Source organism: Panicum virgatum, chromosome 8N (assembly GCF_016808335.1).
Source record: "Panicum virgatum strain AP13 chromosome 8N, P.virgatum_v5, whole genome shotgun sequence".
NCBI lineage: Eukaryota > Viridiplantae > Streptophyta > Magnoliopsida > Poales > Poaceae > Panicum > Panicum virgatum.
Genome location: NC_053152.1, coordinates 50,056,494 through 50,074,955, shown reverse-complemented (window position 1 = coordinate 50,074,955; position 18,462 = coordinate 50,056,494). Strand labels below are relative to the sequence as shown.

The window sequence follows — 18,462 nt, the reverse complement described above, 5'->3', positions numbered from 1 at the left end:
AAGAAGATTACTCCATGTCCTTCCTGAATTGAATACTTTCAGAGGGAACTTTTGAAGAATTTTGACCCTTTTTGGAGTGGATAGGCACACAGTGGAGATTTTGGGCTGGAGTTGTGGTGGAACTGTCTGGGTGGAAGTGGATGACAATACCCAGAGTAGGTAATTGTCGTACCAGACATTTTGAGGCTAGCAAGAAATGGGTACGCAAAGGAGAAAGACCGGCAGATGACAAGTACCTTTCCTCGAGCGAACTCATCATTCGACAAAGCTCAAAGTAAATCAAGATAGCCTATGGTAGCTCATGTATGATAAATCATTATGGCTCTGGATGGGATATGTAAACCAACAGGGAAAACTTTTATCATGTTTTAATGTTATTCCGAGAATTTCCCTTACCGAGGTAAACAGTTTTAATTCCAATGTAGGCCATCTCGAATCCCACAACAACTTAGACTTAGAAAATTATGTTAATGCTCCCACACAAACAGATTTTAAAATGTGTCTATTATGTGCCAACTAGCTCTGGTACTAGATGAGTAAAAAGATGTAAACGAGGCACATGCAAAACTCAAACAGAGCAACTATTCATCATTTCCAAGGTAAGAGTTTGCACGGATTTCCACACATTTATTCTAAGCATGGCAATTCTCTTTTTTTTCAACTAAGATTATGATATGCTGAACGAGCGGGTATGACGATTTACCTGGATACTGACGATCTCTCCCCCCAAGCTTTAACAAAGCTCGGGCTACTGGTCTGGATGCGGCGGGGGTAGTACGCACCATGGTGCCAATCATAGGACAAGGAAGATAGCATCACCCTACTCTCCTGTGTGAGACTGGTGTTGTGGTAGAGGCTGTGTCCCAACTCCTCCTGACGTAACTCTATGGCACCCATTCGGGCAGTGAGGCCCGACAGCTCCCGTGTGAGCATGTTGTCGTACTCAAAGAGTGCTAACTCAGATGGGCCAACCTGTGGGCTGTGGGATGTCCCCATGCCCGAGAGGTAATAAAACCCCTGGTCGTGCCCATACCCCGTGCTACCCTCAGGCTAGTGCGAGGTCTGGTCACCCTGGGTGGAAAACCCGTAGGCCTCCTCGAAGCTCATGTGAGTAGTGTCTGGGTGAGGTTGTGCTGAAGCATCTGGCGAGGGTACTGCGTGTGATGGTCCGGCCTCCTGAGAAGCACAGACCTGCCGTGACGCTCCTGGCTGGCGAGAAGTCCCCGGTTGACGGGAAACTCCTGCCTGCCTTGATGTGCCACCCTCGACCAACTATGCGTCACGCCGAGTTCTGCCACGTGTCATAGGGCTAGTTGTGCTGTGTTGTGCTGGCGCCTTCTTTTCCATTTGGAGGGTCAGACGTTTCACAGAGTAGAGCGAGAGTTTCGGGCATGGCAGCTCGAACTCCCTCTCATACCCCGGATAGCACATGAACACTGAGTTCCCGGGACCTTCACGCTTCATGTGCACGTGAACAAAGTGGTCCAGACCGATGAAGGTTTGATACTCATCCGTCGTGGGTAGATATGTGACTTGTGCATTCTCCAGAACACCGACTTATCGCGCAATGCGGGTGACCAGTGAGGTTATGTCGATGGGAGATTTGCACGTGATCATTTTCTGCCAGTGTGCGACCATGCCCATGACAGCTGAGTAGCGAATCTTCTTTGCCATAGCATACAGGCACATGAGCTCTGAGGAGCTGCACAACCTGAGGTCTGATCGGGAAAATACTACCATAGCAAGGTACTTGGCTAGAACTCTCAGAGTTGGGTTATGGAGGGAGACTATGCTATTTTTTTACTACTCACTGGTTCATCTGAGATTTCGTTCCACCAAGCACTACGGTCATACTCAAGATCATCTATTAATGCATTATCTTCTAATATGCATTTCTTACTGAAGCCTAGTGCATTACTAAAGTCTCTGGGTAACATTTCAAAGAACTCGTTGAAAAAGCGAAAGTGGATCTTAGTTTCTTTTCCAATGGTTTCGACATGTGTAACGAACATGGCACATTTTATGCCATTTCGAGTGATTTTGGTGATCATATGATAACGCAATCAATGGGACTAATGGTTTTGTTAAGTGAACATTTCTAGATCCCAGGGATGAAGTAAAAAGGCCATACAAAGCAAAACACGAAGAAAGAACTCAAAGAAATGCTGAATTGGACGAGTTCTACTGAAATCAGTAGCACCGGAAGAACCGAAGCCTATAGCATCGGTGCATCCGATGGTTGTCGGAAGTTCCGACGCCTCTCGCTTTGTGCAAGTCTGAGCGCCAAATGGAGATCAATGGAAGATCAAGTGAAGCACCGGTTGAACCGACGGCTTCAAGATAGGCATCGGTGCAATCAATGTAGCATTGTCCAGAGACGATGTCAAGTGAGCAGAAGTGAAGTCTTCAGCACCAGTTGAACTGGGGGACGTCGGAGCAAGGAGTCGGAGCAATGACATCAGCAAGGGCAATGGCTATAAGATGATCAAGAGTCACCGGTTGAACTGACACCATTGCATCGGTTCAACCGATGGGTGCCAACTCAGCTGCAGAAGAGTCAGAGAAGCCAACGGCTAGTTTCAGCTTGTGAGTGATCGGAAGAACCGATGCCCCGGCACCGGAAGTTCCGATGCCCATGCAGAAAAGCTGCTAATGGCTCCCAACGGCTAGTTTAAGTGTGTGGCCTATATATATGTGCTCCCTTGGCCATTTTGAGTTTGCTGGAGTTGCTGGACATCCGACACACACCCAAGAACACCTCCAAGCCATCCAAGAGCATAAAGATCAAATCCTTTGTCCGTAGCACAAGCTTTGTGAGTGTTAGTGCTAGGTTAGCTCTTGAGTGAGTGATCAAGCAAGGTTTAGATCCTTGTGCTGTGGTTCTAGAGTGAACCAAACTTGTATCTCGGTGTGCCGGCCTCCTTGGAGCATTGGTGGCTCGCCGGCACGACAATGACCCTCCGGCTTGGTGTGGAGTGACGTCGACAACATTGTACGGGGGGCGGAGACCCCTCCTTCGTGGGAAATCTCCCTTAGTGAAGATCGGGATCAAGGTGACCGTGATTGTGTTCACGGAAGAGACTTGATTGCCGGGAAGTGATACTCTTCGTGAGTTCTTCAACAATATGGACATACGGGCACCTTTGTGGCAATCCGAACCACGGGATATATCCTCGTATCGAGAGTTCGCTTCCTCTCATCCCTCTTCTTATGCTTCCGCATTTCATATTGCAACTTGTGTGCCTTTACTTTCTTAGTGTAGTATCTTGCTAGGATTGGCTATAGGTTGCAAAACTCTTTTGGGATGAGGGTTTCACACTAAGGTGAACTGTAGTTGCACATCTAGATAGCTTGATCTAGTTTAAGTTTTGTGCAAACTAGTTGGAGCCATAGGTTAAGTTTTTTAATAGTGCCTAATTCACCCCCTCCCCCTCTTAGGCTAGAGCACCCGATCGCTTTCAACATGTAGCATAGATAAGAATTCCATGGTGAGAAGGTGCGAACTTGGTTTGGTGATGTCGGTGAAGTGCGACCATCCCGCAGCCGTGAACGCGCGGTTCATGTCATGGCAGAGTCCCGTCATCATGAGGAATTCTGTGTCGAATCGCTTGGCGTGGCCGTACGACTGCTTCTTCAACAACTCGAGGATGTCCCGCTCATAATCAGTCCGGACAATGATCTGATCGACCGAGGTCAGAACCCTGATTTTGAGATGGGGATTCGGGACTGCTGGAGTGGCAGGGGCTTCCTCCTCTTCTTCCTGGGATCGTGACGGCCGGCGAACAGAGTCCACCGACATGTCATCCCGGGAGCCTGATGATGCTCGCGAGCTCCGGGATCGGGATGATGAGCCGAGCTTCTTCACCTTGTTCCGGATGTTCCCCCAGACCGACATGACTCCTGCAAAAGATTTGTACAGAGAATATGCAGGAAAAATAATCGAAGGGGTTAGTGGTTAGTCGTTCTTGTGGGGATCAATCCACCACAATCGTTCTTCATTCAGAGCTTGTTTATTCAACGGGACATATTTTTGTGGTTTTCATTTTAGGAGAGAGTTACTACTAATTTTATTTGATTAGTGCTGAGCTAATCTCAGCACTACTACTATTCTTGTGGGGCTAGCACTTGAGTTACTTGGCTTAATTAACTTCTAAAAGCTTCATTAAGCAAGAAAACTCAGAGGAGAGAAGAGAGAACTCGAGCACGTGGGAGTTTTCTGCGTACTCGAGCTGAGGGTGCAGGGAGTGACTTACCTTCGTTGGCTTTTATAGCCAGGCGCAGGGGGCAGGCCGGGCGGCGTGGGGCAGGCCGGCCGGCCTGGGCATGGCGGCAAGCGCGCCACGGCCTCGGTCTACTACCTCTAGAGCTGCTGGTGATCGTGCTTGAGTGGGCGAACATGGGACTTGAGTGGTGGAGGCAGGCCAGCCGGCTGTGATGAGTGCCACTCGATCCCGCACCATTCATTCTGCCTTTCCCCTTTTTCCTTGCTTTGCATGCACTCAAGGTTCTTCAGTTCCTGCTGCCCCCTGACCAAAGGAGACAAGGTGGGGCCGGCAGGCCTAGGTGGAGCCGGCCGGCCTACACTTTGGCTGAATTTTTTTTATGCAATGCAATAAAATTTGATGCAGAACAAAAATTTAAATTTTGGTTTAGAATTGTAAACTTGCCATGACTTTGAAAAGAAAAATTCTGCAAGAAAAATTTAAACTATCCTATATGCAAATGCAAGAATGGATACGTACCATGGTTCTCATGGCGATAGCTCGGGTTTTGAATCAGGAGCAGGACTCTCCATACCTCGGGTTCTGTTGTCGTCGCCGGATGGAGTTCCAGACGAAGACACTTTTCTTCGACATTCCTTCTTGGCGGCGGGTTTTGTTTTGCTCGCTTTCGCCTCCGATTCCTCAAATTCTCTGCGATGGATTCGTCATCTTGCGTTCCTGTAGTTATGCACTCTGATCTCCCTGTTGATTCTTAGTCGTTCCAAGAGCTCGGCAAGGATTTCGATTGTGGGTGTTGATGGCTTCTCCCGCTCTTTCTCGGATTTCTTCCGGTTGAAAGTTTTGACCTGGGAACACTATTCGACCTTTGGTCTGAAGGCGAACCTCTCTGTCTGCCCATTGATATTGAGTTGGATCACTCCAGCTCCAACATCAATGTGTGCATTTGCAGTACTCAAGAACGGCCTTCCCAAAATGAGGGGCATCTTGGCGTCGACTTCCATGTCCAGGACGACGAAATCAACGGGAATAAAGAAGTTCCGGATTTTAACCGGGACGTTCTCTGCAATTCCCGCGGGATAACGGACCATTTGGTCCGCTAGCTGCAAGCACATGGCAGTAGGGGCAAGCTCATGATAATTTAGTTTGTCATAAACTACCTTAGGCATGACGCTGACACTTGCTCCCACATCGCAAAGAGCGTGTGAGAAATGTTGACTCCCGATTGAACATGTGATTGTGGGGCATCCTGGATCTTTCTTCTTCTCCAGGAGAGGATCGAGTATAGCTGTGCTACACTCCTCTGTAAGTTGCACGACCTCAGTGGTGGGCAGGCTTCTCTTGTTACCAAGTACTTGGCGTAGGTTGGGACCTGCATAGCGTCAAGAACCGGTATATTGACATACAACTTCCTTATTACCTCGACGAACTTGCCGAATTGCTCGTTAGCCACCGGCTTCCTTATCCGTTCCGCAAATGGTAAGGCAGTAGTGTCATGAAACTCCCATGAAGTTCTAGGGGGTTCCACGGTTTCCTCCTGGGCAGTAGTTGTGTTGGATTCTTCTGCCTCCTCATGATCTTCGTCTGCAGCAGAGGTATTGCTGGCGGGTACGACTTTCCGCCGAGATACTGCATCTTTAGGGTATGGTGGTTCTTGCATGGACTTACCTGTCCGCGTAGTCACCACACTAACACTTTCCTTGGGAGGAACTTCTGGTTGTCCAGGAAGTTTCCCCGAGTTATTGTTAGGACAAGATGAGGCTAGTTGAGCAACCTGAGTTTCTATCATTTTATTGAAGCTCAACTAGTTTTTAATAACTGAATTTATGCCCTCTAGTTGCCTGGCCAGAGATTCCAAAATTTTGTCATTAGCAAGGAATTTCTAACTAATGATATCATTGATTTGTTTCTGGCCATAAACTAGGTCCTTTAAAGTATGCTGAAAATTGTTATTAAAATTCATACCTTGCTGCTGACCGAAGGGGAGGTTGGGTTTGGAATTCCAACCCTGCTGAGGACGGAAGCCAAAGTTGTTGGAGTTGTTCGCTCCAACGAAGTGAGCTTCCTCCTGAGTGATCGGGCAAGAATTGCCCGTGTGTCCAGTTTCTCCACAACTCTCGCATGTCATGCGAGAATCCATAACTTGGTTGGCCTCCTGGTGCGGAGACTCCAGTCTCTTCATGAGAAGGTCCATCTTGGCAGCAAGCATATTGATATTGTCGATATGGTGGATTCCCTTGCGGGGCTGTTGCTGCCTTTCACCTTTCCAACTCTGGTTGGAAGCAATCTTCACTACCAGCGCTTTCGCTGCATTGACGCTGAGAGAAAGGAAGGAACCTCCTGTAGCTGCATCGATGTGGTTCTAGGCTGGTGTGTTCAGGCCATTGAAGAAACTCTGAATAATCAGCCATTCCTCCATGCCATGGTGGGGGCATGCTACGATGTATTCCTAGAATCTCTCCCAAGCTTCCGGGATGGCTTCATCCAGGAGCTATTGAAATCCAGAGATCTTACCTCGGAGGGCATTGGTTTTGCCCACCGGGAAATATTTCATCAGGAATGCATTGGAGCAAGCTTCCCATGTGGTGAAGTCTGCTTTGTTGCTGTAAAACCACATCTTCGCCTTGCCTAGCAAGGAGAACGGGAACAGTCGAAGACGGACGTTATCCATCGTGGTACCTCTGGGGTTGATGGTACTGCTCACTTCCAAGAAGTTTTGAAGGTGAGCGTTGGCATCCTCTGATGCCTTGCCACATAATGGACTCGTTTGAACCATGTTCACCAGTCCCAATTTGAGCTCAAAGCCATCATTGCCTTGGTCATTGTTCAGTCCAGTAGGGATGTGGCTGCTGGACGGGGCCGAGTATTGTCTGAGAGTCTTGGCCATGGGTGGTGCTGAGACTGACAAATGAGGATTCCAAGTGGGTTTCTTCTGGGGTGGGACGACACGGTGTCTCACAATTCGCCCAATTCTCTGAGGATTCGGATCGAAGTTGGATGGTAGATCAAAACCGGTCATGCACTACTCTGCATCGAATAAACGAGAGAGAGAGCAATGGTAAGCTCGCTAAAACTAGCGGTGATAAAACAATAAGGTTTTCCACTCAATTATACGATAACTTTAGCCAATTGCTCCTCCGGCAACAGCGCCAGAAATGCTTGTCGGTGTCTCTTATGCTCAATCTGAATAGGTATTTAGCAAGCGCATAGAATTCACCAGTGTAGCACTTCACCTTGGAGTATTCCAGGGTATCATGGAATCCTTAGGGAAGCACTATGCTAAAGTGTATCGTAAATTGTAGTGACAACCTTTACTGAGTTTATCGACTGACTAATTCAGTAGGGGTAAGCCATATAACGAGTATGATAAATGGCCAGTCTATGACCGCGTGACACAAAGGAGATTCTATACCTTAGAGAGGTAGCAGCTGGGAGGACAACGAGCGAGAAAGGACTCCTGAAACACTTCTAAACTACTGAGCTAGCCTCTCTAGAACTAATCTAAGCTTCTATCTTGATGTCGGAACTAGGAGCTTACTTCGGCGGCCTAAGCGAAGGGCGCAGACTGGGGTGAGAAGGGGCCCAACATACTTTTGGCAACTTACTGCTATGAAAACACCCGAACGTGGAGGACTACGAGGGACGGACAAGGCTGTCACCACTTGCCGCCTACCACTGCGGTACCGTGGGGTGGAACACACTTTCTAGCTAGCACTGAGTCAGACACCACGTCTGCTCTCGGTACTAGGATTTCTTTTGAGGCCTTCAAGAGAAATCCTCCTCAACCTAGTGAACTAACTTGAGTTACACTAGTACGGGCGAGAAAACCCGTAAGACTAACTCCGACAAGCAAGGAAGAGAACTTAAACTGGACTAGAGGTAAAACTTACTCCCGCAGACAAGTACTAGTACTTGGAAAGATAAATACTTGCGGAAAGTAAAGCTGACTCAAGTAAATGAAGAAGATTACTTATCTTAAAATAGTCAAAGGAAAAGATACAAGACCTTATACCGAGTTCCGATGATGACTCCGGGTCCCCGAGACAAGCTCGACTCGACTCTAACTCCCAACTACTAACCTACTCTAGACTTGAGAAGAGAGAATTGCTCCTTTTGAGTGTGTGTGTGTGTACAAGTGAGGATGGGGGCCTATTTATAGCTGCTCAAGGTCGGTAATCAGGTAACCGCTGCAAGATTACGCTACCCCTGACTTGGCTTGAACTTCACGCGAAAGAGGAGCTCTAGTGGCCGACTTGTGGGGCCGGGCGGCCTGGCCCTACTGCCACCTGTCCCCCGACTTCGCATGGACGGCTTCTCATCACTCCAGGAGGTCGGTAAGTTGGGTGGTTTCCTCGGATACCAGAATCTTAGGCCGGGCATCCTGGGTTGGGCTGGGCGGTCTGCCTCTGGCACTCCTGGGCCCTCCGTTTCGCCGACATTGCACATCAACGCTCCACATTGCCTCTGGACTGGGTGCTTCCCTCATTTGACGTTCTTGGCACTGGCATGTGGGTCTTTGGTTTGAACCTTGTGCCTTCCGGGTCCACTCACAGGATATGAGATGTTAGCCTTGTTCTGGAACCTCATGAACGTGTCACATTGCTCCAGTGAAAGTATTGGACCCATGTATGTGGAGGTGTCAGGCCGGTCAGCACGGAATGTGCCGGGCGGCCGGGATTTTCTCTGATTTCCACCATCTTTGGACAGTAGATTCCTGTAAGCACAACTCATCCAAAACTTGTGGAACTTATTAGAATTAAATAAAATATGCATGGAACATGGTGCAAAACTCAATTTATTTCCGAGAAGTTGACGCTCAAAATGTGAGATAATGGCCGTCAACACGTGCTATCTTCCTTGAGCAGCCGCAGTTTCTTTGAGGACATCTGCAGCCCTCTTCCTAGTCTCTGCCAGTCACCTCCTCGATGGTTGTTCGACCCTCCTCGACGGACTCCATTGTCATCATGACAACACCCTTGACAGAGTCCGTGAGTGTTGTCTCGGTGCCAGCCGCGTCTGTAAGGATCACCGGGGTGTCCGACCCTAGAGGGGGAGGGGGTGAATAGGGTCGCTAATCGCTTTTCTATCCTAGGGCTCAATCTAATTGCATAAGATAAACCTAACACGTCCTACACATGCTAGTTATGACTAAGGTTTATCTATGCTACCCTCTACTTACCCCAAAAGACTTGCAACCTATAGTCAATCCTAATCAAACTAACTAGGAAAGTAAAGGTAAGCAAGAAAGAGTAAATGCGGAAACGTAATGCGGTAAGTAAAGCGGTAAGGGAGAGGATATGCAAACTCCCGTGAAGACACCAAGACACACGATTTAACGTGGTTCGGTTAGGACACCAAAGTCCCTCCCTACGTCCACGGCCACTTGCTCACAAAGAACAAGTGTGATACCGAGTCTCTTCGCTTGATCACCGTCTTGCCACGCCTCCAAGGCTCCCGACAAGCAAAGGCTAAGTGACACCAAGTCACAAAGACGAGGTCACCGCCACCGTCTATCTCGAAGCGTCACCACGGCACCGTCTTCACTATCTTGGAGCTTTAACACCAAGTAGGGGCCTCCTTCCCCGCACAAAGTGTCGTTGCCACTCCACACCAAGTCGGAGGGTCACACGACGAGTACAAGTGTTTGCTTGCCGCAGCAAGACTTCTCTCAAGGGAGCTCTCGCAAGAACTAATCCCTAATCAAGCACTAAGCACTCTAACAAGTGTGCTTAAGCATATATGATGTACAATGAAGCTCTATGGTGGTTGGAGATGATCTTTAGCTCTAGTATACTTCTTTGAACTCCAGCACACTCAAATGGTGCGGCCTTGGGGGTATATATAGGCAGCACAAGCAAATATAGCCGTTGGAGAAAAGCTGCCAGAAATGTGCTTAACACCGGTTAATCCGATGCTCCCCAAATCGCCATCGTCGGTTTAACCGGTGATACTAAACTGCCCACTGAAAACTAGCCGTTACGTGTACGGGCAATCAACCGACGCAATCGACCGGTGTATGTAATGTTAGCGTCGGTTTAACCGGTGAGTGCAACTGTCCTCTGATCCTTGAAAAACAAACTCTCTGGACAACTGCACCGACGCCATTAACCGGTGCATCATCGGTTCATCCGATGTATGCATTTTCCTTGGTCTGCTTCTGCCATTGCACCGACGTATTCAAACTTCCTATCGTCGGTTCATCCGGTGCCAAACCCTAGCCCGCAGGCCATCTCTGTCATTGCACCGATGAGTACATTTTGCCTTACGTCGGTTTAACCGGTGATACTAAAACTCCCAGACGTGCTCAAGTCAATGCACCGACGTGTGTAATTTGCTTGGCGTCGGTTCAACCGGAACCCCCGTAGGGGCGGCCCTTCGGGCCTAGCTTCGCCTCTCTTCTCTTTGTCATCACTTGAACCTAAAAGCCTGAGTATATCATCTAAGCAAACACATTAGTTCAAGTGTTGCGTGTGTCATCAATCGCCAAAACATTATATTGAAATATGGCATGAGAGGCCATTTTCGCTACAATCTCCCCCTTTTTGGTGATTGATGACAACACAACCAAAACAAGCAAGATGAATTTCAAGAATATGAAGTTGATACCAATTTGAAAAGTTAGAAACTACTTAGCTTGCTTGGATGACATTTCAATGCTCATTTTAAAGAGCCCTTGATACCAATTGTAGAAAGAATTGTAGAACAAAGGCTTGTGTGTGGTTTGAACTATATGAGCAATGAAAAATTTGTACCTTAGTCCATGGGATCATCAAATTGCACTTCTCCCCCACATTGACTAAGTACCTCCCCCTATCACCATGCATCCTTTTGCATTGCATTTTGCATTCCTCCCCCTTGCTAATGGCATCACTTGCTTGCTTTTAGGGTACATTTTCTCCCCCTTTGTCATCAAACACCTAAAAGCTTCATAACCACTAGCAACAAGGATCATTAGTAGCAAAAGAAATTCACTAGTGATAGAGTGTTATACCAACTAGATTAGGCATATCTCCCATTGTTTGAACAAGCTCCCCCTAAAAGCGGAACCCCCGTAGGGGCGGCCCTTCGGGCCTAGCTTCGCCTCTCTTCTCTTTGTCATCACTTGAACCTAAAAGCCTGAGTATATCATCTAAGCAAACACATTAGTTCAAGTGTTGCGTGTGTCATCAATCGCCAAAACATTATATTGAAATATGGCATGAGAGGCCATTTTCGCTACAGCGTCCTCAGCTTTGCCGGTCACGTCCTCGACGGTCGTTCAACCCTCCCTCGACGGACTCCACTCTCGTCACGACAGCACCCTTGACGGAGTCCATGAGTGATGTCTCGGAGCCGGCCGCGTCCTCAGCTCTGCCGGTCACCTCCTTGACGGTCGTTCGACCCTCCTCGATGGATACCATTCTCGTCACGACAGCACCCTTGACGGAGCCCGTGAGTGTTGTCTCGGAGCCAGCTGCGTCCTCAGCTCTTCCTATCACCTCCTCGACGGTCATTCGACCCTCCTCGACGGGCTTCATTCTCGTCATGACAACACCCTTGATGGAGTCCATGAGTGTTGTCTCGGAGCCAGTCGCATCCTCAGCTCTGCCTACTTCAGCTGCTCCGATGACCACTCCAGACGTGCCCGCCGACTCCACCGACAACTCCTCGGACGATGCCGACCGCTTCATTACTGCACGCAGCACGGCGACTCCGTCTTCTCCACCCCAGGACTAGCTTCGACTTCCTTTTTGATGCTTTGTTGCCAAAGGGGGAGATACATAGGGGGAGCAGGGTGGTTTGTGGCGTGTTTTGGATCTTCATTGATTTTTTGTATGGACATGTCATTTGGATATTGTGTATGCTATTTGTTTTGACATGTGCTTCAGTTTCAGTTATTGCATGCTTGTATAACCCTTTGTATATCTGACAACCATATGCGACTAATGTGTGCTTCAGTTTCAATTCTCGAGTTTGTAGATTAATCCAAATCAAGTTGCCCCTAGAAATCTCGCACACCAGCTCAAACCTTATCAAAACAGCTCAAAGAATTCAAGAAAACACTTGGAAATTCAAAAATTCATAGAAGCAATCAACTCCAAGTCAATTTAGTAGGAAAATAAAAAAACTCAATAGCACCAGTTCTACCGACGCAAGAGAGTCGGTGCAACCGGTTGGCACTTGTTAAACCGGTGCCTTGGCATCGGCACAAGGTTGCGTACAGATGTATCTTCGGTTTGCCCCCGTTAAACCGCAGCTTTGGCGTCAGTGCACACGGTGGCCATCGGTTGCACCGACGCCCTTCTTCGGTTGCCGAGGCTGCCCGTCCATCTCATCCCCCTCGCCTTAAATCTCCGATGCTGCCCGTCCCTCTCCTCCCCCTCACCTTGAATCCCCAAGATGGCCCTTGCCCCAAACCCTAGCCCTCTCCCATTCCTCCCCATTGCCGTACGCCACCTCCATCTTCCTCGCCGCCGGCCGCCTCGTTTGGTCATCTCTGGTGAACCTCGGTTCGATACCTCGTAGCTACACCTTCCCCTTGCCCGTGAGGCCTCACTGATCAGTCGATTCCCCTTTCGCAGGACCTCCTCGGCGAGCTCCTCTGCCGGCGCCGCCCACTGCTCGTCACGCCGCCCCGCAGCCACGCCGTCTTGCCTTCCCGTTGCTGGGGTGAGCCTCGCCACCCCCTGGAACACACCGTGCGCGCATAGCCCGGCCCTCCGCCGCCCTATTTCGCTGCGCCGCCGTTCTCCGTGTCGCTCGCGCCGCGCGCATTGGCACGCACAGGCGCTGGGTCAAGGTTGGCCGTTGGCCTTGACCCAGCCTGCTAGTGCCGCCCGGCCCCCAAGGCCCACCTGTCAGCGCCTTTTGTGGTATGGCTCTAGCGTTTTTATGAATTTTTGTTTGTGCAGTGAATTTGTAAACTACATAGAAAATTGTATAGACCTCCAAAAATTGTGAAGTTTCTTTTGTTGGATTCGTCATGATCAGATCTATTCAGAAAAACAATTGTTTTGCATGTTATCTACCCTGTAGATTTACTTGTGCTTTATTGTTGTAATAGTGATTAAAATGCTTAGTTAATTATGTACTGCCCTAAAAATGCCAAAATAAATTTTGTTACACTCCTCGTTAAATGTGATTTCAATAGTGGTACATCTCGTATTCATGCTTATTTACTGTTTAATAGGGTTTTAGTGTGTTATCTTATTCTATGTCTGAAAGTTTGTTTATTTCATATTTATTCGCTGAAATATGATAAAATGGTAAAACCGGTTCTGTTAGCTTTATTTTCATGTCTAGTATGCGTGGTAATTTTCTGACATTTGTTCAATAAGGGTTGCATGTGTTTTCTGTATTATTTTGATTAGAGTAGCTAAAAATTGCCATGACACAGTTATGAATTAGCTGACACACTTCACGAACCGGCGAGGGAAAACGACATGCTTTATGTAAACCAGGCCGGATGCTAAAACGTCCTTCTTTTCTTATACGGAGGGAGTAGTATATCTAATCTCCGGCTAGTCCACATAGAGGATAGAGGTAGCAGAAATCTCTCCTGTCCCTATCTCCTCCACCACCGGTCGTCGCCGCTGTCGTCTCGCCATATGTGATCGTCGTCCGGCAACCGCGGCGAGCGCCCCACGCCAATGCCATTTCCAGGCATCTCAAGGTCCTACTGCCATCTTCCACCTCCCACAAGCTAGTAAGAACTGAACTCACCCACACATCTGTCCTCCGTGGCAGTGTGGCTCCTGTTTTTTGTTGTCACGACGAGTCGACGACACGAATGGAAGGGCACGCTTCAATTGAAAAAAATCTCGATCTACGTGCAGCGCATCTCCGGCGTGTTAGCTCAAAGGATGGCGGCGCTGGGGGCACGACGCTCGTGTTCGGTCCGTTGGGCAAGGTCTGGCGCATCCAGGTCGCCCGGGACGCTGGCGGCGCGTTCCTGGGGCGCGGGTGGCCCGAGTTCTCCGCCGCTAATGGTTTTGGCTCCAGCTAGATCGTCGTGTTCCGGCAAGAAGCTGGCGGCGGCATGCTGATCATCAAGGCCTTCGACACCACCTACTGCGTCCAAAAGTTCAGCCGCCCAATCAGTGGTTCGTAACTTCGTATACATGGCTATGCCATGTCGCTGCAAATTTCTCTTTGTATCTTCAGTTGATGCATTGTTCATCGTATGGACGCTTTACAATTCACTGTCATTTATCATCACTTGTTGTGAACCATGGCGGCGGTGGTGGCGGTGCTCACAGGCCACAGTTCATCAATGTGCTTCTGCCTCCGTCCATGGAAAAGATCGTTAGCCCCCCTAATATCAGTATTGCTAAAATCAATGTTCAGACTTCATACAGCCTCCTCAACATCATGGGGAAGATGACCTAATTCTCCGGTTGCTCATGCAGGGCATCCCTCCAAAATTTGTCAAGTACTACATCTCTGAACTTGAGACGGGAAGCTTGGTTGTCGTCCTCCGCAGTCGGCTGTGTAAATTCTGTCACATCACCGTCGTGAAGGATCAATCTTGAGGTAACCTTTTCTTCTCTGGTGGCTGGTCCCTGTTCCTGGAGTCCCACGGCATCAGGGAATCTGACGTCCTGCTGCTGAGGTACGAGGAGGACATGGTGTTCACCGTCAAGGCGTTTGGACATGAAGGCTACCAAAAAGGTTGCAAGGACCAGGGCACCAGTAGCAAACAACAGGAGCATAGTGATAAAACTAGTTAGTTTCTCAAACTCTGAATTTTTTTCTTGGATACAGCTGACAACAATTAATAATTGAGTAAGGAACTAATTATATGTGTGTTCCTTTTGATTTCTTAGCTTTTGCCAACACTAAGACGGAAGAGGATCATGCTCCAACTTCCAATACGAAATGCAATGGCAAGGAGAAGAAGCCAGACCGTGAAGAGAATTCCAAGAGGCCAACAAGTCCCACAACTTAGTTGAACAAAGCATCATTTTTTTCGAAATCTGATTTTTTTTTCTAAATAGCCCTGTCGCTAGTGTGCCATATCTTTCGGACATGGAAAACTAGCGACAGGGCTATTTAGAAAAAAAAATCAGATTTCGAAAAAAATGATGCTTTGTTCAACTAAGTTGTGGGACTTGTTGGCCTCTTGGAATTCTCTTCACGGTCTGGCTTCTTCTCCTTGCCATTGCATTTCGTATTGGAAGTTGGAGCATGATCCTCTTCCGTCTTAGTGTTGGCAAAAGCTAAGAAATCAAAAGGAACACACATATAATTAGTTCCTTACTCAATTATTAATTGTTGTCAGCTGTATCCAAGAAAAAAATTCAGAGTTTGAGAAACTAACTAGTTTTATCACTATGCTCCTGTTGTTTGCTACTGGTGCCCTGGTCCTTGCAACCTTTTTGGTAGCCTTCATGTCCAAACGCCTTGACGGTGAACACCATGTCCTCCTCGTACCTCAGCAGCAGGACGTCAGATTCCCTGATGCCGTGGGACTCCAGGAACAGGGACCAGCCACCAGAGAAGAAAAGGTTACCTCAAGATTGATCCTTCACGACGGTGATGTGACAGAATTTACACAGCCGACTGCGGAGGACGACAACCAAGCTTCCCGTCTCAAGTTCAGAGATGTAGTACTTGACAAATTTTGGAGGGATGCCCTGCATGAGCAACCGGAGAATTAGGTCATCTTCCCCATGATGTTGAGGAGGCTGTATGAAGTCTGAACATTGATTTTAGCAATACTGATATTAGGGGGGCTAACGATCTTTTCCATGGACGGAGGCAGAAGCACATTGATGAACTGTGGCCTGTGAGCACCGCCACCACCGCCGCCATGGTTCACAACAAGTGATGATAAATGACAGTGAATTGTAAAGCGTCCATACGATGAACAATGCATCAACTGAAGATACAAAGAGAAATTTGCAGCGACATGGCATAGCCATGTATACGAAGTTACGAACCACTGATTGGGCGGCTGAACTTTTGGACGCAGTAGGTGGTGTCGAAGGCCTTGATGATCAGCATGCCGCCGCCAGCTTCTTGCCGGAACACGACGATCTAGCCAGAGCCAAAACCATTACCGGCGGCGAACACGGGCCACCGGAGCCCCAGGAATGCGCCGCCAGCGTCCCGGACGACCTGGATGCGCCAGAACTTGCCCAACGGACTGAACACGAGCGTCGTGTCCCCAGCGCCGCCATCCCAGTGCCGAGCGAACACGTCGGAGATGTGTTGCACGTAGATCGAGATTTAAATCAATTGAAGCATGCCTTTCCATTCGTGTCGTCGACTCGTCGTGACAACTAAAAAGTGGAGCCACACTGTCACGGAGCACAGATATGTGGGTGAGTTCAGTTTTTACTAGCTTGTGGGAGGTGGAAGATGGCAGCAGGACCTTGAGATGCCTAGAAATGGCATTGGCGTGGGGCGCTCGCCGTGGTTGCCGGACGACGATCAGATATGGCGAGACGACGGTGGCGACGACCGGTGGTGGAGGAGATAGGGCCGGGAGAGATTTCTGCTACCTCTGTCCTCTATGTGGTGGCCTCCGGTGGACTAGCCGGAGATTACATATACTACTCCCTCCGTATAGGAAAAGATGGATGTTTTAGCATCTGGCCTGGTTTGCGTAAAGCATGTCTTTTTCCCTCGCCGGTTCGTGAAGTGCGTCAGCTAATTAATAACCGCGTCGGTGCAACTTGGGGGCGTCGGTTGAACTGCAGTGATGTATATTTGATGGGGTTTCGTATACGCGACTGAACATACAAAAACATGCTGAAAGACACCTTTTAGTTCTTAACCGTACAATTAAGAGGGGTTCTCGAGTTTGTAGCTTGATCCAAATCGAGTTGATCCTAGAAATCTCGCACACTTACTCAATCCTTCTCAAGAGAGCTCAAAAAATTCAAAAAAAAACACTTGGAAGTTCAAAAAGTCAAAGAAGCAAACAACTCCAAGTCAATTTAGTAGTAAAACAAAAAACTAAAAGCACCAGTTGTACCGTCGCTGTGGCGTCGGTGCAACTTGTTGGCGTCGGTGCAACTTGTTGGCGTCGGTTGAACCGTAGCCTTGGCGCCGGCATAACAAAGTCATGCAGATGGTGCTGCACCGGTTACACCGCCGCCTCTGCACCGGTGCTATTTGCAGGTCTCTTTTGCACCGGACCTGGTCATTCCTCATTTTGGATCAAAAATACAGTTTCAGCACCGGTTTAATCGAGGATTTGAAGATATGCACCGGTACAATTGCGCAAGCATGTCGTCAACAGATTTGGCCTCTGCCTGGCCGGTCGAACCGACGCCTAATGTCCGGTTCAATCGGTGCCGCTGCCTTTGCCGTGTGCTAGATCTACGGCACACGGCAAAGCCCAGAACTCTTGTCTTTTCTCGTCCCGCTGCATTTCTGTCTCACTCTCTCACTTCACTCATACTCTCACTCTCACTCTCACTCTCACTTCACTCTCTCTGTCTCCCCCACCACCGCCGGCCCCTCCCCGACGCGCCAGCCCTTACGACCCGGCCCGACACAGCAGCCCGACCCCGGCGCCGGCACGTCCCAGCCCCGCCCCTGCAAGTCCCCACCCCGACCCCGGCACGGCCCCCTCCCCGACGCGTCCCCGCCCCACCCCGGAGCCGCCGCGGCGCGCCCCGGCCCCGGCGCTCCGCACCCCGGCGTGTCCCCGCACCGCCCCTGTGAGTCCCCGCCCCGGCCGCGGCGCGGCTCCCTCCCGGCGCCTCCCCGCCCGGCTCCGGCGCCGCCGCGGTGCCCTCCCCGCTGGGCGCACCCCGCCACTACCCCGCAGCGCCCCGACCCCGCTTCGGCCTGCCGCGGTGCTGCCCCGACGGTGCCCCGGCCGGCCCTGCCCCCGCAGTGCCCCCGTAGGGGAGGTGCTTTCGAAATTTACAATTGATACCATTATGTTTTTTTTTAGGTGAGGCTACTGAATCATCTTCGACTCGTCACTTAGCTGGAAAGCAATGTGAGCTGCATAAGCAACCCAGGCCCTATTTTTGTATTATGTTTGTAGGTCACGTAACCTAGGCGTCTCCCGTTTGGAAGAGATACGGTTGGGATATGCAGATCTTTGCATATCTATATCCGTATCTATTTCGAATTGTCCACATTTTTTGGACAGCCCGAGGATGCGTAGATGTGGTTAGTTTCCATGTTCTACTCCGATCCGAGCCAGAGTTTCGGCATCACCTCCCTGTTGTTCTCCGGATACACAATCTCCTTGCCAGGACGTGTATTTGGAGAGCAGCGGGGAGGTGCTGCCGAAATT

General features: G+C 49.3%; 1 non-coding gene across 1 annotated transcript; it reads left to right on the top strand.

The window, feature by feature from the left end:
• The first annotated feature begins 6,637 nt into the window (after positions 1–6,637).
• Positions 6,638–6,744, top strand: LOC120686981. Its single transcript, XR_005680487.1, has one exon. It is a non-coding gene; the product is annotated as a small nucleolar RNA R71 (small nucleolar RNA).
• Positions 6,745–18,462: the final 11,718 nt, after the last annotated feature.